Source organism: Centrocercus urophasianus, unplaced genomic scaffold (genome assembly GCF_019232065.1).
Source record: "Centrocercus urophasianus isolate 14NV4802_14NV808 unplaced genomic scaffold, USGS_Curo_1.0 seq_15, whole genome shotgun sequence".
Taxonomy (NCBI): Eukaryota; Metazoa; Chordata; class Aves; order Galliformes; family Phasianidae; genus Centrocercus; species Centrocercus urophasianus.
In genome coordinates this window covers 47,145,721-47,173,207 of record NW_024884697.1, presented here as the reverse complement: position 1 = coordinate 47,173,207, position 27,487 = coordinate 47,145,721, and the positions used below count along the sequence as shown (strand labels likewise).

The window sequence follows — 27,487 nt, the reverse complement described above, 5'->3', positions numbered from 1 at the left end:
AAAAAAAAAAAAAAAAAAAAAAAAAAAATTAAGAAAAGAAATCCCACCTCTCAGCCCTCGCGAATGTGACCCCGGGGCCCTGCCCTCCTCCCATCGCCGTCAGGGCCCCCACCCCGCTCCCAACCTGCAGAGCTGGAGGAAAACAACAAACCCCTCTGAAACCAAAACAAAAAGCGTGATGCGGGAAGAGAGGGGAATCACAAACGGCTCCAAACACAAACAAACCACGCAGGCACATGCACCAACCCAATAACCCATTTATGTCGGGCTGCAGGCTGGAGCCGGGCTGCGGCGAGCAGCCAACAGCTGGGGCCCGGCGTCGGCGGGGAGCTCTGCCCCAGCTGCGTCCCTGCGAGACGCCGCAGCCCCTGCCCGCGCCCCCCCGCACACACGCACACACGAACACCTCGGGCGGCCGCGGCGTCACGGGGTGACACGCAGACACGGGCGGGCGGGCGGCCGCGCGCGTGGCCTGCCGGATGCGGCCTCTTTTACACTCTAAACTTTCGAGAAAGAGAGAGAGACATAAAGCCCATTTACTGTACCTTTCTGGCATCTTTCTCAGCTTTCCCTGCTGCTTCTCCCCACCCCCTTCCGATTTATCTCAGCTACTGGTTTTATAAACCGAGAGGGTGGAGGGGGGAAGGGAAGAGGAGGGGGCTTTTTTCTCCTCTCTCAGCCCCGTCTGCACCTTCTCCCTGAGCAGAGTGAAGTCACAAGGCTGAGGCTGTGACATCACAGCGAGCCCACAAACACCGGATTGTGACTTCACTGCAGGGCAGAACGGGGAGGATGAGGAGAGGGGAGGGGAAAAGGCTCTTATTCAAACACATATCTGCAGTAGTAACAAAGGGAACTCAGGAAATGGCTGGCCCAGAAAATGGCTTTTTTTTTTTTTTTTTTTTTAAAGCGTATTCTCTTTTCCTATCCCACCCCCTGCCGCAAAAAAAAAAAAAAAAAAAAGTTTGTGACCACAACAGGAATACCTTTCACAAGTGGTTTGGGCAGCACAGGCAGCGAGCGCTGGACCAGCGCCATCCTCCAGCACTGCCCATCACCCACAGCCCTTTGGGACCGAACCACCCACCCCCACCGTGCTGGGGCTGAGACTGAGGAAGGGAGCCCAGCAGAGAGGTGCCGGGGGATGGCAGGAAGGCAACGGGGCTGGGGGGACTGCGGGTCACAGTGCTGAAGAAGCCGGCAGTGACGCGTGGTGACAGAGGTCTGGCAGAGGCGGGTTGGGCTGAGGTAACGCTAATTAGCACGCACTCGATTGTTTTTTTTTCTTCCACTTGAGGATCTGAAACCACTTTCAAGCTATAATTAGAATCAAAGGGGTAGTAAAGGTCAGGTTTAAGGTAACAGAGTTGAATGCGAGGCCTAAGGAAGGCAATAAACAGTGAGGTTTTCGGTTCTCCATCTGATTTTCAGTTTTTAGGTGCCCTGGGAGGCTGGCGGAGGTAAAAGAAACACCCGAAGGCTTTGAATGCATAGCAATGGCTGGATGTTGCAAAAGAGCACAATATTAACGTATTTCTGAAACAACCCCCCCCCAAAAAGGGGATTTACTGAGTACTGGCTTAACGCAAACAGGACAGTTGCAGGAATTGGGACTTTCTTTGTTAATTCAGTTGGAGATGGTTTTTTTTTTTTTTTTTTTTTAATAGCAGTTTACCAAAATTTAACACAACCTCAAATATGTTCATAAATAAGCAAAAAAATAAAGCCCTTTTATTTGTGTTTAAAGCAGAATTTTTTTCCTCCTTTTGGAGAGCGGCAACCCAAAGCCTTGTGCTGCGCTAATCATGCCCGCAGGCCAGGAATGCAGGGGGATAATAAGCCAAGGGCACAGCCGCAGCCAAGCCAAGTGCAAAAATATACGTGTATAAAAATTACAGAGCGCTAATTGCAGACGATGCTATAAAGTTATCTGAACCGCAGAGCCAAAGGGGAGGCAGCTGTGCTCCTTGCAGCATGTCCACCCATCTGCAGCCGCTGCTCCAGACCCCTCTGAGGCCAACCCTCCATGGATCCTGCATGGATCGTGGACAGCCATGCTGCATGAAGCGAGTGGGATGCATATGGGAAGCCACCAGATCCCTGCCAGGCTGGCAGTTAGAGGCTCTGAGAGGCTCCCCCTTGCCGGAGCTGCTCCATCCACATACTCTGAATGCCAGCGCCTCAAGCATTTTCTTCCCAGCCCTGGCACAGCCACGGCACCTGGGAAGACGTTCCCTGGCTGCCTGTGTCGTTGTACAGCTTCCAGTGCCAGCGCAGCAACACAACAGGCTACCACGGAAGGGATGAGCTCTCCTTGGGAGAGGGAGGAGAGCTGGCACACTATGGGCACCCACCTAACTCTGTGCCCACCATACTCCCCAGAGAGCCTCACTCCCTGTTTGGCTGCAGTTTTCTTACAACTGAATCCCGCTGGATTATTTTCTCCCCTCCCGCCTCCATGTTTGCCCCAGTCCTCTTCCTTGGGGACCTCCCTCAGCCAGGCACACAACATGGCTGCTGCAGTGCCAGGGTGCTCGCAGCCGTGGGGAGAGCGGAGCAAAGGAGCGAGGAAAGCAAGAAACCCAACACGCACACAAACGAGAACAGGCGTGCTCCGCCTCGGCCCACACCACCATTACCTGCCTTGGAGAGCGGCCAACGTGCCCAGGCTGCATCCCTCTGCGCTGGTGCAAAGTGCAGGGCTTTGGCAGCGCGTCTCGTCCCAAACCACATAGCCAGAGCCAGGGCAGGGGCTGAACAGGGGCTTCTTTTCGCACAACTGCAATTGTTTTGTTGATGCGGAAAGGTAATTAAAAAAAGTTCTGATTTCAAACGTGCCACAGAATTCCCAGAGCCCGGAGGCTGCTGCTTAGAGGCAGATTAATCACACTGAATTCTCCATCTAGATATTGCATGCACTCCAAACTCCCACCGCTAATAGCTCTAATATTCTCCTCAGCGTGTGCATGCTGCTGGTGTTATGTTCCAAGAATATTAATTCCCCAACTCCAGCTCCTTTCACTTGCGCATGTACCCTAAAGGCTTGCTGCCGGGCACAGGGAGATTAGGGAGGAGAGAAAACGGGGCTGAAGGAGAGCCGGGGTGCAAAGGTGCTGGCGGAGCTTCTCAAGGAAAGCCATTCATCTTCTTTGGATATGCAAGCAGCCCCAGTAAAACCTACCTGAAGGCCAAGTTCTTTAAACAAAGACAGCCAACTACACAGGCAGAAGATGGTTGAAATTAAAATGAGTTCCCCGCACTGGCTTTGTCTTATCTGCTTCCTGCTATCCTGAGAATTGCCCCAAATTTCAACCCTATTAACTGGGGGATCGGAGTTACGGGCTCTTCTCCCGTCCCCTTCACCCCCAAGCAAGGCTCCATGCATCTGAACTCCATGGCCACCTATCAGTCACACTGAGAACACCGCAGGTTGAGGTGCAGTCACCTAGACAGCGGGCAGCGCTTTACAGCCGTGAGCCCCTTCAGCTCCAGCAGGGATGGGCAGAGAGCTTCAGTGTGCACCATGAGCTCTCCACACATTGGAGAACGAGGAGCATCCTCATCCCGCAAAGAGGGGAAGAAGTCCAAAGAGAAATGTGTAATTTTTCTTCAGATTGAAATAACTGCTGTTCCCAGTAAGCAGTTCTGTGCATGTGTGATCTATATATACGGCCAAAAGGCCGGCTGCTAAGCTATAAAATGAATGCACACTTGAAAAGTGCCATTTAAGATGCCTATAATGTAATTTTCAAAGCTACTGAATGCCCAGAGCTCCTAGTGCTGCTCAGAGAAGACTGTGAGCAGCCTCCAGCCTAAAAGCCAGGTCTGTTCTGAAACTGTCCCCATGCCCATTGGGAAGTCCAGCCCAGAAGGCCTCAGAACAGATGGCTGTGGCCATGCTGCCATTCAGCAGGCTTACTTGCCTGATAAGAAGTTGCCATTGTCAGGAAGTCAAAATATGTATCTGCATGTATAACATAAATCAGCATGCCTAGGTCAGCATGGAAAAGGGCATTTGCCCCTGTTGTTGCAGGTGTTTCCAACAAGCACACCAGCATGCATCAGAGCCACAGGTTCATTGTGCTGCATAGAGCAGCCCGCCAACTATTTTCACAGCTCAAAACATCCTACCTGGTTTCTGGGCTAAAGCCTGTAAAATCACAGATGTGGGGACATAGGTGGTGGTCAACTGCATAGCTGTAACAGATTAAAGGGAAAATGCAGCATATTTATGGCTAAATACTTCACAGGTGACTGGTGGAGGTGGCAGGGATGCAGCGGAACAGAGGCGTTCTTCTAAGCTTCCTCTTTCCTATAGATCCTGTAGGTCTACAGCCACACGTGTGCCTTGAACTCTCAGCCCCGATTCCTTCAACTTGATTCCTGCTGCAGGAGAGGGAGGACGGGCTGCGTAAGGCTCTTGGAGCCGGACTCTGCTGTAGCAAGGGGAGAGGCACTGCTTACCCCCCTGCGATAAACCCAGGCACCACTCTGTGCAGCTTAGGCGCAAACGTGTGATCCTCTTTCTCTCTTTGTACACAAAGAATGAAGCTGATAGCAAGGCTGACATCTAAATCCTCACTATTGGACGTCTGAGATAACCCTGGTTGTTTTTGTTTTTAAAGCTCAAACATAGGAGAAGGGAGAAAGACAGAAGGATTTCAACCCCTGCCAAACCCTGTTGCCAGCCCCCTGAGTTACAGATCTATGAACTCTTATGGGATGAGGCTCTTTGCTTTTATCTCCCTGTGCAGCTCATGTCCTCAGCCCTCTGCAAACAGATGTTTTGCCCTCAGAGGAAAAAAGAGAAAGAGAGAGAGAGCGAGGGAAAGCATGGCCAGGAATGTTGTCTGCAGATGTCAGTCAGGACCTCAGCCTGGGTCTTACCTGCCGGTCCTGCAGAAGGAGGATACGTGAATTTTCTAGCTGGATAGTCAGTATCATCAAACTAGAAAATTGTGAGGTTTAGATTGTAATGCAGCCTCACGTTCAGTAAAAAGGCCTCGTTATAAAGGGAAGATGTGGGACCCAGGAGCCTATTCCTGGCACCTGAAAAATTAAAATTTCACTACAAATATCCTAAAGAAATGGTCAAAAATAGCAAAGCATTTCAGACCGTTTTTGTAGAATGTGGCAATACTGGCAAGGGGGGAGTGCTTGTAGGTAGAATACTGTCGTCTCTGGGGAAAGCTTTCTCTGCATTTTTAAAAATGATATGAAGGAAAATATTCTTGGGAACGAGAAGTCTAATGATTACATGTATATAGAGAGTGTCATCTCCATGTCGGCTTTCGGCAGAAATCCGCTCCCCCACGCCGACGCCCTCCCCTCCAGCCACCCACCCTGATATTCTTCTTCACCACTTCCCACCCATTAACCCAGTACCTGCAGTGCAGTGCTCAAGTGGGACTGGCGGAGCTGCTGCTGCTGTCATCTCGTCGGAGCTGGCAGTCACCTGCCAATCTCGCCCCCACTTCCTCCTCCCTCCCGCTCCCCCACCCCTCGTCAGTGCTGCTCTCCCTGGGGATGGATCGCTCTCCCCCCCACAGCAGCCTCACAAATAACTACTGTTAACTCAATAATATCCCCCTCCAAGGTTTTTAATTACCAGCCCTGCGCGGCGCTCCAGGCAGGCAAAACGGGATGGAGAGGGAGGCTAGCAACAGGGGGTAGGAGAGTTTGGATGGCTGTGGGCTTCATGCCGGGGGAAAGGCTCCTTCTCCTGCACATGGCAGCTCTGGACCGCCCGTGGGATGCTGCAGCCCTGGCAGTGGGCAGGTGCAGAGCAGGGCATGGGGGGAGGGGGGGAGGGGTGGAAATCAGGTGCATTCCCTTCTGTGCATCCTTGCAAAACACAGTTATAGCTCAACATATGAAAGAGCCCAGCTTTTTGCTGTTGTTTTTGTTGTGGTTTTTTTTTTTTTTTCTTTTTCCTCTGCAAGAGAGCCGTTTTATTAAGCCTTTTTTTTTTTTTCTCCCTGAAAATTCATGGGCTTGTGGTCTGGGAGCATTTTTCTTAGCCTTGAATTAAATGGACATGGCTTACTGAACTTTCAAACAAGCTCTCCATCTAATATTTGTGTGTTCGCACCCATTTAAACTCCCTTGGTTTTTAACAGGTCTGAGTAAGAGGTTGTTGGTTTTTTTTTTGTTTTTTTTATTAAATAATCAGTTAATGAAGTTTTATCTGAATAGCCCTAAGCCTATTAGTGCTGGAGCTGTCCGTGGAGCCCCCTCCCCCCAAGGTTAAACAAGCCCACCATTCCTTTTGAGCTCTAAACAACATGCTGGGAAGAAAAAGAGGCAAAGAGGGATAAGAAAGCCCAAGCCCCACACTCTCTCCTTTTTAAATTATAAAGAGACACTGGAAAGGAGCATAAATGCAAGCCCTCTTTTATTTCCCAACACCCCCGTCTCCTTCCTTTGCAAGTCACCTTTACTGTGAAGGCACTGATGCTCTGAGTCTTCATTTGCTTAAATCGAGAAAGCAAGTCCAGGTAACTGTGGGACAGAGAAGACTTCTCAGGGGTGGGCTGGGCAGAGGACAAGTTCAGAGGAAGGGGCACAGACCCAAGGGGTGGGGATTGAACATGCCGGTGCCCGCCATGCTCTGCTGGAAGGGCACTACCAACCAGCACCACCCGCCGCATCCCGGCTCGGCAGCCCCTTGGCAGACACCCCTGTGCCTCGGGGGAGCCTCCGCTCCCCAAAACCAACAGCAGTCTTCCCAACGCTTCATTAAACAACACAGCTTCCCACCATTGCCCCGGCAACCGACGCAGGCCTCCTGTTTGCCAGCTGAGGGAATTAAAGGCAGCCTGGCAGCCAGCCCCCAGCTCTGCTACCTTGGAAGGCTTGCCTTACACTGTCGGAAAGCACCCCTGGGCAGGGCAGGGGGTTGCACAGCCCTGGTGGGTATGTGTTCCCCCAGAGAGCCAGGATGCCCGCTGCAGCAGCCAAGGGCTGCTCCTCACCTCTGCTGAGCATGATCCATGCTCTACGTGGGATCCCCAGGGCTGGAGAAGGACTACGTAATGCCCCAAATGCTCCAACAGTCCAAAGGTAGAAGTTATTCTCCATTACAGCATCATCCCTGTCCCAACATGACCACAGTTGCCAACCAATGCACTCCTCCAAATGAGGTGAGGTAGTAAATGATGTTCTCTTGCCCTGTTTTCTTCCTTTTTCTTAAATCATGTACGTTGTGATGTATGCCTTGAGTCCATCACCTCTTTGATGAATGAAAGAAAGAAAGGCAAGAGGATGAGCTGCCCATTTCTTCACTGCTCTCTCTCAAAAAAATATCCTCAGGAAGGCTGAGTGAAAAGTGGTAATCTTGTGCAGGCCTCAATTGCTCAGACACCTCCAATCCCTTGGCTTGCTCTCAACAAAGCCTCACGGAGGAGCTCAGTACTGCCCAAGCCCTCATTCACACTCATTCACACAGAGTTAGATGAGCTGGGCTGCCATCAGAAGGGTTGAGGGGAACAAACCCTACTCTCACCTACTCCAATGGCTCCATGTTACAGAAAACATATCCAGCAGAGCAAAAAGCAGAGCAAAACTTGCCAGACTATCTGTTACCCTCAGCACTTATCCCACGGCAAGGCTCTGCAATACGCCAACAGCTTCCAGCAGCTTCTTCACATTACCACCATGGGCTACGAACATCACAGAGGAGGTCTGCCAAACTGAGGAGGAGAGGAAAACACCTCACTCCACAGCAGCAGCAAATAAAGAAGCTCTATTCACAAACTTGGGAATCCAAATCTGTTTTGTCCTGTTTTCCATGACTACTGACTGCGAGTAGAGGTCTCACAGGGAGGAGCATTAAGTATTTATTCCAACTCTTGTTTTTGTCAGATTCTGCTGCCACTAAGATGTTTCAATCCTGTTTGGAAAACGACATGGCTTTTTTTAATCTAGAGATCCCAGAACAGCACTGTAAGGGTACCTCTACCCTCATCTGCAGCACACAACCTGCAGCATGCTGTATTTCCCAACAGCAATGAACCCTGTCCTGCAAAATCTGCTCCATCCCAGAGCCTGAACAATCTGTATGCCATCCTTCTCTCTACTTTATGAAATATTACTTAGCTACACATTAAATAGCAGGAAAAGAAGAAAGGAAAAAAAAAAAAAAAAAAGAGGAAGAAATCAGGGCCCTCCAGATTCTGACCACTACTTTGAATTGCATAATAAAGTGGCACATGGAAAATATGGAGTTGCTTACAACTCACTATCAATCTTTAGAGAACATAAAGGCAGTATGCCCATGCAACCCTACCAAAATTAACTGAGATATTCCTCCTCAGTGACAGGAGACAGCACTAAGTTAGGGGTTTCTGAAGAAATCTAGAGCAGAGGTAAATAAGGGGCAGGAAAACATAATCATAGATTGGCTTAGGTAGAAAGGGACCCCGAAGCCCACCCAGTTTCAACCCACTGCCTAGGGCAGGGCTGCCACTTCACCAGCTCAGGCTGCCCAAGGCCCTATCCAACCTGGTCTCAAACCTCCTGGGATGGGGCACCCACAGCTCTCTGGGCAAATAATCAAATGTTCCAGTACAAAGCTCCACAGAAGAACCAACTGAAATCATCCAAGGACTGAGATGAACGGAAAACAGTAGGAACACTTTGACATCGGCCACTGGAAACAACAGTGACGGTGGAAGGATTGCTGCCTTACCTCTGCTGGGGGATGCAGAGAGAAGGGGAAGCTTTCAGCAACTTGCAGGAGAAGTTGGCAATCTGAGATGTGCCTGCAGACCATGCAGGTAATAGCTGGACTGGGAGACATGGTTAGCAGGCCTCCCAGCACTGCTGGTATAATCACGGATTTCCTATCTGGGAATTTTCTGATATCTTCATCTTCTGGTTCTCTGTTCATGCAGGACTCTGACCTCTCTAAAAACACTGGCAAACACAACAACAAAAAAACCCTCCATGTTTCTACTTCTTGACCTTTACTTCCAGGCTGTAAGAAGCTGAATTATGGAGGCTCAACACCAAACCAACACCCACCCTTAAACAGAAACCAATCTGTGTGTAAAACTCAGGTTTTTCAGGTAGTGCCAGGGTGTGGAAGGAGAGGAGGCTGACAAGTTCTGAAGCTGGAGACAACTGTGCGACCCTGACTGCTCTCACGCTGTCCCCACCTCTTGGACCACAAACCACTCACTGCCTGCTGCTGCCAAACCCACTTTTTTTTTTCAACGCTCCTCGCTAATTAAACCTCCAGCCCGTCTGCCTCTCCTCCCACCTGGCTCAGCTCACCTCCTCGCTTTCAAATTGTTTTCGTTCTTTCCCGCACCTGAGAGATCTGAGTTTCTGGAGCCCCAAAGGCCGGGGAGGACAAGGAGCCGAGCCACGGCCTGCCCTCCTCCTGGGCCAGATTTGGGAGCAGCAGGGATTGCTGCCGGCAAGCCAGCGGCACGCAGGGGCAGAGGCTGCGTTGGCCTCGGCGTGCGCCCTGCGCTCATTTTCCCCGCTGCTGCCATCCATGATTAATCATCCCTGAGACACGCCTGCCGCTCCCCCCGGCTCCCGAACAACCGCGGCGTGCTGCGAGAGCAGAGGATCCTCCTCGGGTGCCGGCCCTGGCCTAGCCCGTGTCTCCTGGCAGGAACCCTCGACGCTCTGCACGCCGGCCCCTCGCCTGGCGGCCTGGCAATTAATCTCTACCCTCCCCCCATGTTCAAGCTGGCCCCGCCGCCCCCTCCCCCAGCCCCCGTCCATCTGTGTCTAATTGCGTTTCATCTGCAGCCGTTCTCTGGAAGACTCACCGGGAAGATGTCCAGAAGACGCGCACAAGCCCAAGCACGCGCTCCATGCGGGGCGTGGGGATGGCAGCAGCGCTGGGCCGGGTCCCCCAGCCCCCCCACACCTCCCCGGGCAGGGGACACGGGTGACAGATGCCCACAGAAAGCGGCTCAGGATAGCACAGGAGATGGGAGCTCGCTCCCAGGCCTCTCGCTCACCAATTTCCCCACATAAACAACACACGTTAGCGGCACCCATGGTTTCTTCCTGCAGAGCCCAGCCCTGAGCTGGGGCTGTTGTGGGTTTTAGACCTCGAGTGGGACACACGCAGCCCAAGGGCTGAGGCTGTGGTTGCCCTTAAAGCAGGCTGGAGCCAGGTGGTTTCACACGTTACTGTCGACTAACACAAAGGTACAGGCTGTCGTGTGCAGCCGGCCTGGCACTCAGCAAGGGAAATGTTCTCCAGAGTCAATCCTTCAGCTGCCAGAGGTCAGGGACTGAGCTGCTAACCCATATAACACCATCTTAAGCCTTCTCTATGTGCTGCCAAAACTTTAAATACTCAAATTCACAGCTCTGGTGCAAGTGACACATTTACTGTGGCAGGACAGCAACGTGGACAAATCTTTCAGAGTTGCTTCAATCCATGCTGCCAGTCATTAACATGGTTACAAGCAGGAGCTCTCAAGCTTTCCCTTTCGCTTGCCTTCCACTTCCAGCGCCTACCCATGGCAGCCAGCCCATGATATGCAAACACAGGAGTAAGCAACTGAGTTACCATGACTAACGAGTTGCCATTTGTCAGCTGAGTCACAGTAGCACTAAACTAACCAATCTCCTGATGGGTTAGGCTGATGTTTTACTTCTTACTGCAATGAAGAAGGATGGCAAATGGAGTCAATTACTAGAGCCCAGATGACGACTTATAATCCCATCATGCTAAATCAACTTGCTGGCAATCATCCGTCATACATTTTGCTCCGCCAATATCAGATTTACTCAAACATTTTGGTTCCACCAAATGCCATAAGCTCAATGCATGTCTGCAGTACAACTCTAACGCTGTTTGTGGTGAGGCTGCAGAAAGCTACTGTCCTATTTTTATTCTTTTAAGCCCCTCCTCAAAACACATATTTTAATGACAAGTGCTGCATTTGAAGATGTCCATTTAAAGAAGCAGATGTGTCACAAACATAAATACAGATCTTTAAGAAAGCACAAAAAAAATCATCCTTCTTTCTCTTTTGTCTTTCTCGGATATTAGACACGGATCTGAGAGCCCAGAGGTCTGGCTTTGACCCCCACTTACAACATAGACCTGCCCCACCTTGAACCACACAACACAGCTGTTCATGAAGCTATAAAACAAGGGCACGATTGGTTTTGACACAAAGCAAGGAAGAATACATGCATTAATGCTCAAAAAAAAAAAAAAAAAAAAAAAAAAAAAAAGCTCTGTATGTGAGACAGTGGTTGTATAAATAACTAAATATAAATATACACAACAGATTTACCACCGCCCCAGAACTCTGACCTTGCGTGGTAGCCTACAGACAAGGGTACTTTCCTGATAATCACTTATGTTAGGAAAACCAGTACCTGTGAGAGAACAGGCAGCACTCCATCTGCAGCTGAATTGCATCTGCTTTCAGAGCTAGCTCAGAGCCAGCACATGCTGGGAGTAAACAAAATTCGTCAGGAGACAACGGTTTCTGACAAACAAGAGCAACACATGGACTAAGGACCACTGAACAAGTCTAAGGACCACTGAACAAGTCCCTGTGCTTATCAACATCACGGAAACTACCACCACCCTTCTGAACCCTTACAAAGGGAAAGCCACAGAAACTCACCTCTCCTCCCATTGCTAGAAGCGCTCTGCTCCATGTCAACGTGCATCCTCCACGCTGGCAGAGGAAGTTTCTACTGGCATTGCCTAAACTGTATCGTCACAGTGCAAGGACTGTCAACCCTGTATCTTTCATCAGCACAGAGTTCTCCTTATCGGAGAAGGAGAGCACAAAAGGGAGGGAGAAACGCATACACACAAGCAGCGTTTCTGATACTCAGCATAAAAATCTAATCAAAATTGTACCAGAATGGCGATGTGAAAAGCACCCTGCCAACTCAGTAATAAATATAAAATTCATATCTTACATTTCCACAATATATCACCTCTCATCCTGCAGTACTTTATGCATTGTTAGAACTCAGATGAATTCCCAAATCAGAACAGATTTGCACTGGAATCTAACATTTTTGTTGGCTTCACATTCATTCAAATTACGTCCTTAAGCAAGAGTAGGATAACAGACACTTAAAATGGCCCCCTGAACGCAGCAGCAGCCATTTTAAATAGGGCCCAACTCCTTCCAGCCACCTGATTCGTTCCCTGAAGCTTGTCCCACCTCTGTCCCCCTCAATTCCCAAATCCTGCTCCCCCCGCTACCTGTCCTGTGGCAAAGGCAAGGCAACATGGTGTTTTTAGGGTGCACAAAGAGCTGCCTGCCCCAGTAGGCTCTACTGATGATACACCAACTCTAACAGCAAGCCATCTACCTCCAGAAGTCACAGCCGCTGAGATTTCACAAGACCACAAAACCCGCTCTTCTCAGCTTTCACTTTTCCCAGGTTATGCCCTACACAGGTGTTACACACAGCATCCACAGGCACCTTGTGCAGCTAACAGTAGTAACAGCTTTTTGTAAAGACCACGTGGATTGTGAGAAAGCTGGAGGGGGAATGGAGTAAAAAGTGATCTCAGCTTGCTTTCCATTACTCGTAGCCTATCTCCCTGTGGTCCGTTACCTGAATACTCATCACCAAATCCTACCTGACAGATGCACTTGCTAGTGATTCTTTTGGGAACGATCAGAATGATTATTTTTCGAAACACTTGTCCATTTTTGGCCCAAAGATTTCACATTCTCAAAGACAGGTGTGTAAAAGGTGGGAGGCGACAGAAAAGCCCAAGGAACTGTGCAAGTGTTAATAGCAGTGGGTACCTTAAGACAAAAGCGCTGAGTTTAGATCTTCACGCATCATGCCGTATCTGAGCACAGCAGGTCTAAATAGGGAAAGCATCTTCTCAAGGCTCAGCTAGCGCCAAGGTATCCAAACAAAGACCAGGTTTTCATGACTGCTCAGCAACCAGAAGCAGTAGGTGTTCAGTTCTTGGAAATTCTGACACTGCATCTAATGAGCCACAGACGATCTCAAACTACTGTGCCATATGAGTAGTGGTAGCATAACTAACTAGGGCTGGCAGCACCGAGACATGCACTGCAAGGTTTCCCTTTTGTCAGTGAGGTTTCTGAGATTGTTATATTTTTCATACTTACATCTATTCGCTTCTTGGTGGCCCTGCCTGCAGACCAAGTATCTGGGGAAGAAAAACTTCACTGGAAGTCACAACAGTGTGAATGATTTTAAGTAGTCCATGAAAAGGAAAAAAAGGAGCTACTAAGAGATGCTTCTAAAAAGAGGTGCAAGATAAAGTTAGGAGTCTCCTGTAGTTCTGTTTACATTTATCTGCATGAAACCTGATGAAATCAGGACAGTTATTTCACCTCTAGAAGCAGAAACACAGCTGCAGCACCATCAGAATCACCTCCTGATATAAAAAAAAAACAACACAATGTCATTTAGCTTCACAGTGCGACGATAAACTCTGCATCATTTGTCTTTCTCTTTGTAGTATAGATAAGGCCCTGGAATAGCATCACCTCAGCTGCAGTCCACAGGTCACTGCTGGTCTGTGAAGCATGATAGGTGGTCCATGCTGCACACTATCTGCAACCACTGCTCAGTGAGCCACAGCACCTAATAAAATTCCCCATCCATCGCCTGGTGTCATTTTTCTCATTATAAACACTGTATGTTTTTACGTCCATATGCCAGAAAAGCACTTACATCTAAATGTAAAATATCAGCCAAAGTGCATTTGCTCTGACTGCAGAGAAGCGACACTAGGAGGCCCTTCCTGAGCAAGCCAGACCATTAGCTCTTCCTACTCATGGTCAGTGCAACGATGCCAGTGTTGGAGATGCACCGGTGGTGAGGTACTTGGAGAAGACTTTTGCAACAAAGCCAGTTCTGTGTGCACATGGACACTGTTGCAAGCAAACAGCTGCACTGGCTGCACGTGCCTGCAGTACTGGCAGTGTCAAGAGCTGACATGTCTCAAATTGTTTCGGTTGCAACCATAACTGAAAGCTGGTATTTAATTTTGAGTTAAACCTGATCAAAAATCTCATGATAAAACAGAAGGCTGCAGAAGTGAAAGCAAGAAAGGGAAAACACAGGCTTGTTACTGCACAGTACAATAAGGGAAAAAGAAGACAAATCATCTTAACAGGGAGGCATATGGTCTTGTCTTCTCAGGAAAATAATGGAAACGCAATCATTCGGGACAGCCACAACTAAATTGGACGCAAACACCGGAAAACTGCGGAAGGAAGTATCACATACATTGCTTTCTGATCACACGTAGAGCTAGGTAATCAGATCAGTGAGGGGTGTTTTTGTTTGGTTGGTTTGTTGCTGGCAAAAAGACAATCAATTCCTCAGCTGAAAGGAGACCTGTTCTTTGTGTCTACCTTGCCAATGCCTGCCAAGGTTCCAGTGCAGGACGGTACCTGTCACACAGGAATGTGACAAATGCATGTGTATAGGTCTGCACAGAGAGGTGCCGGGCAACAAAATGCCTCCATTCCTGAGCCCTTGAGGATAGTCAAGAGATTGTGCTGAATCAGAAGGGTTGTTTGTTTTACTTCAACAAGTAATTAATATTTTGAGTAGAGAATGTCTTTGTTAGAGATTCACCACGTTCACCCCTTCAATTAAGGTTTTAAGTGCTCACATTCATAGATCCACTCACACCTCCCACTTGTCCTTCAGCAACGCCAGCGAAGACCAGAGTTTACATTCCTGGCACCTCAAAGATAAAAAAGAAACAACAACAAATCCTCCACAAAGCAAAAAACCACGCCAATATATAGATACATACCAACCAAATTTAAAAAACAAACCAACAAACAAACAGAATAAATCACCCCAAACATACCAGGTCTTTTATCCATCACCAGCGAGAAGAAATGCTGTCCAAGATGAGCTGCGTGGGCACCTTTCCCCACTCGTGTGACATGAACCAAAGAGCCACTCGGGTGACCTGAGCCCCCCAGGCTGGGCCCGAGGCACAGGGCTCAGTCTGGGGCCCACTGGGCAGCCATCTTCCTCAGCACCATGCACTGGGGCCCACGGATCCCTCCATGGACGCAGAGCAAACTAGGTGTACTTCAGCACCAGGCCCCGGTACCCCTGGTCGCTAAGGTGTTGGTATATGTTAATTGCAGTGTCAGGATATCAGCACGCACTGATCACAGGAGCAATGTTTGGACCCAGTGCCTTCGTGTATTTAGGGGAGAACGGCTGGATCTGCCTCTACCTGTGCCGTGCTGTCGTCACCGACTGCTATTTCCAGCCTGGTTGCCATGGAAACAACCAGGCCTCAGCACCAGTTAGCAGTTCAATATATAATTTACTTATTCTTTTTCACCTAAGTGATTAGGACTCAAAATACAGAAGCATCTCACATGGATAAAATCTTCTGATCGTTTCACAGGAATTTCTTGAAGACAAAAAAGCAGCCTGAAACACCGCGCTGAGCTTTCTCTGGGGACAGAAGAGACAAATAAAAGCCTACAAGAAGAAAAACCCAACCCTCTCCCCTCCATCCCCTACCCTTCCAAGTTCCAAAGGGGGCACACATTAACATAACACACCTGCCCCATCCTGCACAGCCGCAAATCCCTGCAGATGGATGGCAGCGTGACCCCAAAAACAACCCTTTTGGCTCCTGCAGGTGACCGCCATACATTAAGCGAAAAGTCTCTCTCTCATCCTCATTAATCTTGGAGGAAGCAGCTACTCACGTTGTACTTCTCACTACTGCCTTTGGGAAGGCAGCCGCTCCACCTCCGTCTGCTGCAACACACCATGCCAGCAGATGCCTCTATCTTCCATCACTTTTTTAACCAGGTGAGATGATGCCTCTGGTTTTCCACTGCTCGATGGGTCACCGCAGGAGCTGGCACAAGACCCACAGGCTGTGCTCTGAAGCACTCATCCACACACAGGCAACGTGCATACTTCCACAGGGAAAATTTTCAAGTGACTCCTCTATGGTCAGGTAGCTTTACAGTAATTTAGGACCATTAAAGGACCTAACAATTTGTATTGGTTTTCATTATTTTCAGATTGGGAAGTTTTTAGCATTAATTTTGACAAACAACAGCACCGTGACTAAGCCGTGCGGTCTGGCTGAACAATAGCAAGAGAAACCCCTCCAGAGTTCCCAACCAAGGCTGGCCACCCCCCTCTCGTTTTCCAAAACAAAACAAGCCATCATAAACCATCCGAGCTCATATGCCTTCTCCTTGCCCTTATTCCTCCCATGCACAGCTGGGCATAGGGAAAAAAAAAACACCACCAGTGAAACTCAGACAGAAGCAAAGAGGTATCTCAAGCAAGGCTTGAATTTGGGCATGATGCTTACCGAAGAGTAAGAGAAAACGAAAATACACAAATCTGCAGATTTGCTAGAGAAAGGAGGTTGCTATCAGGCATCTGAGCCAGTATGACCCAAAATTTCAGAGGGCAAATTTCAGACGTCTCCCTATGCAAAATCACTGGGGGGTGGTCAGATGCTTCAAACAAAAATAATCTTGTCCAAAGTTTAGAAACAGAGTAATGGCTCGAAAGCAAAAATTAAATAGATATGATCTATAAACCTAACTGACTCGAACAAACCTTTGTCCTAATTTTCTCCCTTTTGTTCCATCCAACTCCTTGACTCATCCTACCTTTCTCCAAACCACTGGTTTTGTTTTTGCTCTGTGCTGTTTTCTTCTTTGCTTTTCAGCATCTCCTCCCTCCCTCCCTCCCCTTTCATACATCCCCATCGCTCCCCAGAATCACCGGCACTACTCAGTCTGAGCCTCCTTGTTGCTCTTTACCATCACTTGTGCCCTTCCATCCCTCTGCTCTGATGGTCGGCTCGCAGTGCGTTTCTCTGATATTAGGATCTGGTGCACGGTCAACCAGTGTCAATTGAATTAAACAGCCACAACACCTTTGAGAGTTTATCGGGAGCTCCCCTGATTCAAGGCTAGAGGAAATAGATGATAAATTCAAGTGATTTGGCAAAGACCACATGGGCAGTCAGGAGCAGTGCCAAAATAGAAGGCCATGTCCAGAATTGCTCAGATCTATCTTTGGGTCGAGAACCAGATCACATAATCGACAAACCAGAACAGATTTATGCCAAGTCCAAACCAGAAACAGCCACTGAAAATATAATGTCTGTTGGCTGCAGATTGAGAAGCGTGATTAAAAACTTGATTAAATGGTTCTATTCTGGGGAAAGAAAAAAAAAAAAAAATCTCTTTTAAACCTCTTTGCTTACAACAGCTCATCTTGCACAGGGAACGAGGCTAGAGAAACATGTTAGAGGGACCTCAGCTACAGGAAAATGATGGGCACTTTGCACAGAGCTGACAGCTGACTTGAGAGTCATCACTGGGGCTAACATCTTCCTTCTCCACACAGCCTACAGTGGTCTGGCACATCTCAAAACTTGGAAGAAAAAAAAGCTGCTGATTTCATAAGGAAGTAGCCTAGGAGGCTGTTTGCAGGATGAAGTCAACTACATATGGTTCTATTTATTTGTTTATTTTGGGGTGGGGAGAAGGAGTCAGTGGCAAATTCTCAGCCCTAACAACTAACTCACAATAAAAGCTTATGAAGTCAAGGGTTCCTTAACGAGAAAAAAAAGAAACACTCTTCTAACTTGTATTTACTAAATACATGCCAACGTATGTGCAGGATCCCAAAACTCAGGCATCTAGCTCTAATGATGCAAGAGTGCTTCTCCTGGAGGCCACCACTTGAACCTAGCTCAGATAAGCTGTAATCCAAACCTGCTTTTGGACAGCAGGTTAATATTGTTCATGCAGAAAAAGCCCTCTGTGTTTGGAGGTGATACAAAACAGGTACAGTAGGCAGGTCTTCATGTCCGAATACACTGCTAGACCTCTACTCCACAAACCAAACACAGCTGCACTTGAACCCATGAGCAAAGTTTTCTGCATTTTCTTTTAGTTAAAAAAAAAATTAAAATCTCCTTAGGAAACTGTACAAAAATGTCCCTTCTCTGTGCTTTATGAATGAGAATTCACATGCAGAAAGGCAGGAAATGAGGTAAGGTTGCTTTTTCCCTCCTTGTCTATAATGTGACCGCAATGCACACATGCATTTCTGAGCTGAAGAACATAACTGCATACACGTATATATATATCTGCATCTCATCCAAGCGCTGCTCACTTGGGAAAACTTTGAAATTCAAGAATTCTGTGACTCTGATACCACAACCGTTACCAATTGGGAGCTAACATACATTTCTTTTTTTGTTCATCCTGAAGCTTTGAATTCTAATTTGCTCATTAGCCTAATAAATATCTCATCGTTGTGTGGCCCATAACAGCAGAAACAGCAGTTCCCCGCTGCACCAGAGGAAGCTCTTCTGACCTCAGCATCCCAGAGCACCTTAAGCAAACAGATCCAGTAGAGCCACAGTCCTCCTGGAGCTGACCTGGACACACGCAAAGCAAGAGGTGCTGCTTCTCCTTCCTCCAGAGCACACACAGACTATTCTCCAGCCACAGGAGACATATCCCATCCCCAGAGACTTTTTCCATCTGCTCTCTGTAAAGAACACATTAACAATCTATGGCACAGGGGCACCACGTGCTGTAGAAAAGGTTCCCTTGTTTGAGAGCTGTGGCTGTGCATTTTGGTTCTGATCAACATGAAATCCTGCCATTCCACTTTTCCCAGGTTGCCTCTATATCTGTCCTCAATCTGTGTGAGACTCCCACTTATACTTGAACCAGGGCCTGGCAAGAATTTCCTCTTAGAATGGAAGGGTAAGAAAACCAAAAGATATTTAACAGTTAACAGATATTTAAAAAAAAAAAAAAAAAAAGCAAAAGCCACTACTACTCTTCAGTGCATTTAAAATGACCCCAGAATAGTGGGTCTGGTTTTGTTTGGGTTTTTATTTCTTTAAGTTGAGATTGTGATTCTGATTCTGTTGAGACCTCCCCTGGCCCACTCCCAAAACATATGCGTGATAAGAAGAGCAATGACTCTCCCAAATGTACTAAACAGGGCAAATTTGGGACCTCCTCCAAGATCTCTCTCCATCTGCCCACCTCCTGCACAGCAATTCATTCTGTCCCACAAATCTCTGGCTCCGCTGCGTTCTGCAGCCCTGCCATGGGCACTCACCTTGCCCCATGTCACTGCAGTCAGCTCCCATCTCAGATCAGCACCTTTGTTCCCAGTAGAGTGCTGCTTCCTTTCTCAGATTTGCGCTGGGGAAATTCCCCAGTTTTTTCTTCCCAAAGCACGGTATTCCCCAAGGCTCAAACGGGCAGAGCTCACTGCTCACAGACCAATCCTACATCACACATTTCATCTTCTGCTGTACCAGCAGGCATTGTTTCCAAGGGCAGAGGCAGTGCGCTGTGCCACCCTTCCACACCAGCTCAGACTAGCCCTGGTGCCTCTGGTAGCTCCCATTTCAATTTGGGGTTAATTTTTAAGTAAGGCTGAACCTTCTAGTATCACTATCAGACCCTGCTGAAACCCTATATAAAAAATGCAAAGCACTAGTACTGATCTCAGCACCTGTACTGCTGACTGTCCCCATATGCACAGCAAATCATAGAATCACAAGGTTGGAAACGACCTACAGGATCATCTAGTCCAACCGTCTCCTCATCACCATTGCCACCACTAGCACTAAAAATGCAAGGACTGATGTTGTGAGCACCCCCAAGAGGTAACAGCAAGACCCTCCTGCCTGCAGCAGGTGAGATGCAGACCTCCACTTTCCCAAGAACCAGGCTTTTTTCCTCAGCATCTTGATTTACAGCACAATCAATAGGTTCCTGGCCACTGCTGCCATCCCCTCTCGTTTCAGAATTGATGGGTGGCAGTGACCCAGAGCTGCTCTGGGCTGGCAGATGCCACCGGGGCAAGCAAAGGGCTGTGCCCAAATTCTGTTTCTGACAGCTGCCAGAGCAGCTAAGCCCTTTCTGCCTGCAGCTGTTATGTGGTGTAAGTGCACCACAGCCCCAGCACTGCAGGCACAACCTCACGCCAACCTGCAGCTTAGTGATTACCCAGAGCATCCTCCCAACAAAGACTTGCCACCCAGTCTTGTCCTTTCACCCTCCAGCGCCTTCCAAAGGCATTTTCAAGGAAAATCTGAACGGAGCACAGGCTTCCAAAGTTAAACATATGTAAGAATGTCTTCATTATGCTGCACGAGATCACAGGTATTTTCAAAGCTTCCAGGAAACAAAAGCCCAAACAAAACAACACAAGGCTTTCCTCCCCCTCCTGGGTGAGGAAGAGCCCTGAGGCACAGCCAGGTTCACTGGCTGCTGGCGACACAGCCAGGCACAGTGGCTCCACTTCCCTTTGCGCAGTCCCAGCAGGAGCTGCTTCATGGAGGGCAACGCTGCAAACTCTCAAGCCCTCACCTCGGGTTGGGAGCCTGGCTGCAGACCAGAGGGTGCTTTTAGGTCAGCAGGCAGCTGGACGGCAGCATTCCTTCCCCCGTGAAATGTCACCAGTGCAGTGCTTCAGACAGGCACTTAGTGCTGTTTAACATTTTCCGGGAAAAAAAAGAAAAAAAAAAAGATCAATATTCCCAACTGGCTCAAGTGCTCATAGCTTCAAGGGAAGGAGGAGAGGAATACTAAGAGGCATGAGAGAGGGAAAAGTGTGTTTTCAAATGAAGTGAGAAACTGATGAAGAATCAGCACAACGATGGTCAGGACACACAGCTGGACAAGAGCCTTTTGTAGCTCAGGATGGACGTTGCAACAAGCCAGAGGAGAAGGCTGCTCAAACAGAGTGCAAGGCAGGGGAATAAAGAGAAAGGAAAGTAGAGAAGAGAAGCTCAAACAGCACGAGCAGCTGTGATGCACTGACCGCAGCCAGCAGCCAATAAGCCATTAAACACATTGGCTGGATGCAAGAAGAAGCATGAGCAAAGGGGACCCTTGTTTCCATCAGCAGTTCTGGCAGAAGGCTCCCTGGACACTCAGAACAGAAGCCAAGGCCAGTTCATTAACTGCAGGCACCCATGAGACCACCTGAGATGAGGTCTGGCAAAGCCACGGCTTCCGCATCCACGGGGCAGATGCACATGCAGCAATACTGTTCCCTTGACACAGTTCCCTCATCCAGAAAAAAAAAATGGACAGCATCTCAGTTCCACTGGACCTTTCTAAGGACAATGAAAACATCACAGAGGAACCAGGCAGGAGAGCAGTTATGAGCTCGCATGGACCCTCACATGTCAGCAGCAGGCCAGCTAACAGATGCGATGCAGAAACTTCTCTCTTGGGATTGTTGCTCTGAATGACCCACAGTGCCAATGTCCTTCACTTTCTAGTGAGCACTCAGTCCCAGCTCTGCTCTGGCAGCCAGCTCCCATGCCCAAGGTAGCACACCATGCTGAGCCGATTCCAGCAGCACAGCAGTTCTTCTGCTTCCTGAAGCTTCTTGAAGCTATCACGCTTCATCTGGTCCACAGTGATACCCACAGAACCCATCACAGGGAATTTCTGGGTGATGAGCAACCCTGTTAAAACAGATGTTCTGCCACTGGCAAGAAACCCCAAATAGCTCCTTTGAACATGAGACTGCATCGCTAACCTGTCTTTTTTTTACTCCAGCCACAGAGTATTGGATTAGGCCTGCAGGCAGGAAAGGTAAGAGACTGCTAATTGCTCATCTGTTTTTGACAGCTAATGTAAGTCATGCATCTCTGCCAGCTCTTTTGTATTGGTCATCTGCCTGCAATTAGTCAACATCAGTGGACCATAGACACAGACTACTCTTGAGAGGGAACAAGTTAGTGTCACCATGCCCAGGTTCCAAAATGGCAAAACCAACCCGTGTCTCTATGGCTGAGGACACAGTTTGCATTACAGGTTTTGATAAGCCATTCCATGTTTGTCTTCAAGCCTCAGGTGGGCTGGAGAGGACCTGTAAAGTGCAGCATTCAGCTCTATGGCATCCAGCTTTATAAGTCTACCTCAAGCCAAGTCAGAAAGGAGAACCATCAGCACCCCACTGCTGACACAACATCCATGCACAAAGCAAAACCTAGTCCTCTAGTAAGATGCCACAGTAAGAAGCTTGGCAGAACTGCTGACACCGCTGTGACTCATACAGCAGGCATCTCCCTCTGTCTTGCCCACCATTCATGTTTATCCTAAGCAACCAAGATACCCATAGAAAATCCAGTTCTGTGGGATATGACATTGAAGTTGCACCTATGTGCATCCTAGGTCTTGGACCAGAAAAGTCCTAGGAGAAACAGGAACAACTTGCAAACACCAGGAGGGCTAACGCCTCTTCCCAACAAGGCTGATAGCTCACAGCTCTCAGGCAGAAACGTGGTTACAGCACAAACCTGGGGGAGGGGATGACAAAGAAGGATTGAAATGTAAGGCTACATCTAAAATACTGCTCTCCTACAGAAACGAGGCAGGCAGCAGAAAGAAGCATTAAGGTTGGAAAGCCCACTAAGATCAGTTAGTCCAACCAACAACCTATCACACATTTGCACTAAATCATGTTCCCCAGTGCCACAAAGACACCTCTGCTGCCTAACACCCGCATGGCCCGTCTCCACCTGAAGTGCCCACATGCAGGGTCCAATCAACAAAAGCACATGTGCCACTGGCAAGGGACCAGCTGGCCGGGTATAGCTGATGACACAGAGGGCTTCTTTGAGGTCTGTGTGACCTCCCCTCTCCCAAGGCAAGAGCTGAAGTCAGCACTCACAAAAGCTGATGGTAAAAAGGGAGGAGGCTGGGGCAGGAGGGAGAGCAGAATGTATTTAACGGTCTGTAAGCAGAACGAGAATAAAAGGATAGCTTCAGATTAGCAACCCACTCTGCTGAATATGTACAGACATGGAACAGTGCTGCTTTTTCACTAGAAACCGTAAATGAGGTGGAGGGAGAATGCAGGATGGTGCTGTGTTTCTACATTCGGATTTTTAAGTACACTGCAGGATTTCTGTCTCAGAGTACTCATTGAGTTACATCAGACCGTAATGGCCTGTTGATTTTGAGAGATTATGGCAGCGCTGTTGATGCAGAGAGAGAGGAGATGGAAGGCAGGAGAAGATGTGATGCATCAGCCAGTGTGCGCACACATCTCACATGATTACCCACACTCCTGAGCCAGGGACACACTGCAGCTGCACAGTGGGACCAGGACCGCGTGCAGGACTCCATTAACGTGATGGTTTTGGTCCATCCCCGTTTCGTTCCCTGGGGCAGCAGATGCTACAAACTGCATTCTGCAGGGCAGCCCCCAGCTGGCGTCCCATGGTGAGACGGAGGTGGCGAGTGCCCTATGTCAACATGAGCTGTGCGCTCCGGAGATGCATTCAGCCTCCCTCTGCCACACTGACAACTTTGTCTGCTGCATTTTTCTCTCCCTCGTCTATTTCATAGAGAGATGGTATCCTTTCCTTCTTCTTTCTTTGCTCCCGGGCACAAGCAATCAAGAACAAAGGATGAAAGAAAAATGCAGTGGGGGGGAGTGAGGCGGGGGAGGGACATTTGAGAGTTAGGAAGCAATCTTCAGCAGAGAGAAGAGAATTAAAAAAAATAATAAAAAAAAAAAAAAAGAGGAGGAAGAAAGGAGATGCAGAGGCTTGGAAAAAAAACACAATATGCAAATGAGGTAGAACAAAAATCAGAGCTGAAAAAAACATATATCAAATCCCACCAAAGGAGCCCACCCTTCTGCAAGCTCTCTGTCTGGCACAGGCAGGGGGAATAGGAGCGAGGGGCTCCCCTTGGCACTCCATGCACATCAGTGGGCAGCCTGCCCTCTGGGCAGAGGGAAGAGGAAGGGATGTGGCTCTGAAGCCACAGAAATCCCTGTTTTCTCTCTGAAGTAGGGAGCTGTGGGGCAAACAGAAGCAGCCAGGTGCTTCTAACATGATGTTTGTCAAACAATCTGATTTCAAGCTTCAGTGGAGTAGCCCCTCAGCAGCTGCTTTAATCCAGCACAGCCCTTCTCCCCAGCAGGCTTCCTCCCTTCTCTCAGCCCTCCACACTTCCACCAGGATGGTCCCTGCTGGGAGCAGAGCCCAGCTCTGGCCAGCAACCCCCAAGCCCACATCATGAGCTAAGCAGGACCTGCTGGAGCCAGAGGCTTCCAAAGGACACCTGTCTGCCAGTGGTTTGCCTCTGCAGGTGACAGCATTGCCTCTGGTGCAGATCCAGGAGGGGGTGACAGTGAAGGTGGCTGTTCCCTGCGTGCTGAAGAGGGAATAGCTCATCTGTCAGCTTGTTCGTTAGTGATAGCAGAGATGGTGCTGTGTGGTGACACTGTAGCAGTTACCCTTGTACTCATCATCACCTATTTCTTCTCCTTCCAAGGCAATGAGAAAATATTGCTGCATGCACCTCGGCCAGGAACAGTGTCAGGTGTGAAAGGGAACCATGACGCAGGGGATTCCTAGCAGTCAGACCAGCCCTGGGGCCAACTCACCTGAAATGCCAATTCTCAGTACCAGCAGTGCCCTCCTTTCCACCAGCTTTTCCTTTGTCCTGCCACACTTCACAGAATCACAGAATCGTAAAATTATAGAATCATAGAATTGTTGGGTTGGAAGAGACCTTAAAACCCACTCAGTCCCACCCCATGCTGTGGGCAGGGCTGCCACCCCCCTATTCAGGCTGCCCAGGGCCCCATCCAACCTGGCCAGGGATGGGGCACCCACAGCTCTGTGGGCAGCCTGTGCCAGCACCTCACTGCACTCTGAGAGAAATTTCTCCCTAACATCTAACCTAAATCTCTTTTCTTTCAGTTTAAAGCTATTCCCCCTTGTTCTGTCACTCTTAGGTCATGTAAAAGTTGCTTCCCCCTTCCTGCTTACAGGGTCACAACGAGGTCTTCCTGGAGTGCTCTCTTCTCCAGGCTGAACAGGCCCAGCTCCCTCAGCCTGTCCTCACAGGAGAGGAGCTCCAGCCCTCTGAGCAGCTTCATGGCCTTCGCTGGACCCATTCCAAAAGCTCTGTGCCTTTCTTGTGCCAGGGGCCCAGACCTGGATGCCATACTCCAGATGGGGCCTCAGGAGGGCAGAGCAGGCACAGGCAATCACAGTTTCCAATCCAAGTGTTATTGCTTGTCCAATTCTGCCTGTAAGCTCCTGGCATTAGACATCTAATAGCTATGGGTTGCTTTTCACAAAAGAAAACGTTAAAAAAAAATCTTCTATCATGTCAGAAAAAAGGATTATTACTTTCACTGAGCATCACTGCACTGAGTAAATGCTAAACGCCCAGAACCTGGAGTCACAACTGTGCTGCGAGTGCCAGTTAGAAAACAATATCGAGACGCTGCCAAATCGCACAGCAGAGCCGTCTGCACACCACCAGGGCACGGGAAGGCAAAGGCAAAGCCTGGCGCTGGGTTTGCACAGGTCAGCAGGGATGGAGGCACACACAACATGGGAAGCTGGGCTTCTAGCAAGGACCAGGTCTGCATCCCCACCAATGAGAGCCACCGCCACGACTGACACTAATTGGCTCTGCGGCTGCTGCGCGGCAGAGGTGACAAGGACCGCCTGTGCGCAGACAAGAGGCCTCCCATCCTGGAGCCCTCGGGTCACAGTGAGGTCCCTGGTGGGAGCTGTGTGTGTGCGGCTGTATCGCTGCCACGGCGAGGATGCCGGCTCCGTGAATAAAGAGCATCACTATCAGGAGTTGTCGAGCCTGCGTCACTCACTGCAAGAAGAGGGGGGGGGGAGACAACCACCAGCTTAAACCAGATTTTACTGGTAGGAGCACCACCACAATCCGGGCTCTCAGGGACTTGACAAGGGAACCTGAAATGCTGCCGTTCAACTCGGAGAAACAACAATTAGCACACGTGTATGTTGGTACATGCGTGTGTTTGCATGAGCCTGCAGTACAAACACATACAGAATGAGGAAGAAAGAGATCGCTGTCTGAAGCTCAAAGCAGCAGCTACGCACAAAAATCCGTCTGCAAGCGATAATAAAGCATGGAGCAGAATTACTTTCTTCTTTCTGTCTGGTGGCAGGGAATGAAGCACATCCACCCTAAAGCAACGCCTGGTAAGAATTATGCTGCTTGTGAGAAATGCACTTTTCTGGTTCTGAGAAAAATTGGACATAATGCAAGTACCTCGAACGCAATTACTGGCACTTGTTTAGCAAGGCAGGGCACTGCGCTGCCACTGGGCTCACTCCTCACTGCTCCCAATTAGCATGCCGAGTGCTCCAGCCACACACATGGGCTCGCAGGTCAGGGATTGGCGCGGCGGAGCAGCAACCAGCAACCTGCTCGCCAATGGAATGCTCCAGCTTCCTTCATTTTACATCCTCCCATCCCTATCACGCTCTTTTCCTCCGCTCCTCTGGGGTCTCTGGAGGCAGTGATAAAAACCACAAACTCCCCCTCTCCCTCTCAGCTGGTCTCATTCACGGCTCATGGCAGACCCGCTTTCCTCCGGGGACTCACTAATGAAGACGGCCAACGTTAATCTCTTTCCCCCTCCCTGACGGGTCGATTTATAGTTCCACGGAGAGTCCTGGATTGCAGCCAGAGGGCTTGACACATTTTTCTTGTTCCAAGATGGAAGGGGGGGAGAGAGTGGCTTGCGCACACACACACACAGAAGACAAACGCATCGATGATTTGGATGGAGCTGGAGATGTTGCTGGGATGCCTGTTTACCTGCTCCAAAACGGCATCCAAGGGGAACATGAACCAACTGTGCTCTTGTGTCTGTGTGTACACCACAAACAGCTCTGTGTTTCCATAGCACCTCTTGCAGCCCAGGGACCCCAAATCACAGGGATCCCTCCCTCAGCGCTGGGATGAAATAAAGCATCAGTTGTGTGCCAGCAGCATTACCTGGGGGTCGTTAGGGGAGCAAGTGACCAAGAACTTCTCCAGGATAAGCGGTAGGGGGAGGAGAAGGAGGAAATTTTAGATGGGCAAAGTAATGAACTGGAATGGGGCCAGGACACTGAAGGCATTGTCCCCTAATCTCGTGAAAAGCTCAGGGGGACCTTTAACAACTGCTGGATCTAGGTCTCGGCTTTACATCCCATATGTATGCTGCTCCAGCACAGCGATACTGGCACTGGCCCGAGGTCCCCAACACACACACCCACTCAACGCCCTCTGCCCCTCAGCCGCACACCAGCCCCAGAGCCTCAATTTCCACAGCTGAGAAGGAAGCCGTAGAAAAGGACTGACTCGGCCCACACCTGGCTCACTGGTGATGACACAACAGCCCTGCTAACAGGGGCAGGCAGTGAGCTGCCACCGCAGAGCTGCCTCCATTCCTGGAAGAGCAGTACATTACCTCTGTGCCCCCACTTGGGAACGGAGCAGTGGATTTAAAAGGGGCACTGTCGAGACATTTAGGGCCATTATTTCACACTAGAAGAAATGGCCTTTACAAAGCTCGATGGAAGCACGCTCTCATTCCGTCTTTAAGTAATCCTGAAGGTTTCAACTGCTGAGCTGTAAACCACAATGCAAAAAAGCACAGACAAATAGATCAGATCAGATATGAGACT

General features: G+C 49.1%; 1 protein-coding gene across 5 annotated transcripts in view; it reads right to left on the bottom strand.

Moving 5' to 3' along the window:
- The window catches only part of TCF20 (transcription factor 20), a 115,693-nt gene that overhangs the window by 69,243 nt on the left and 18,963 nt on the right, over window positions 1-27,487 (bottom strand). Inside the window, exon 1 of one of the 5 annotated variants that reach the window (XM_042815475.1) lies at window positions 546-678. The exons of the other annotated variants lie outside the window; for them this stretch is intronic. The gene's annotated coding sequence lies outside the window, so the exon portion shown is untranslated. Of the gene's footprint in view, window positions 1-545; window positions 679-27,487 lie in introns of those variants that run through there. 5 annotated transcript variants of the gene reach the window in all.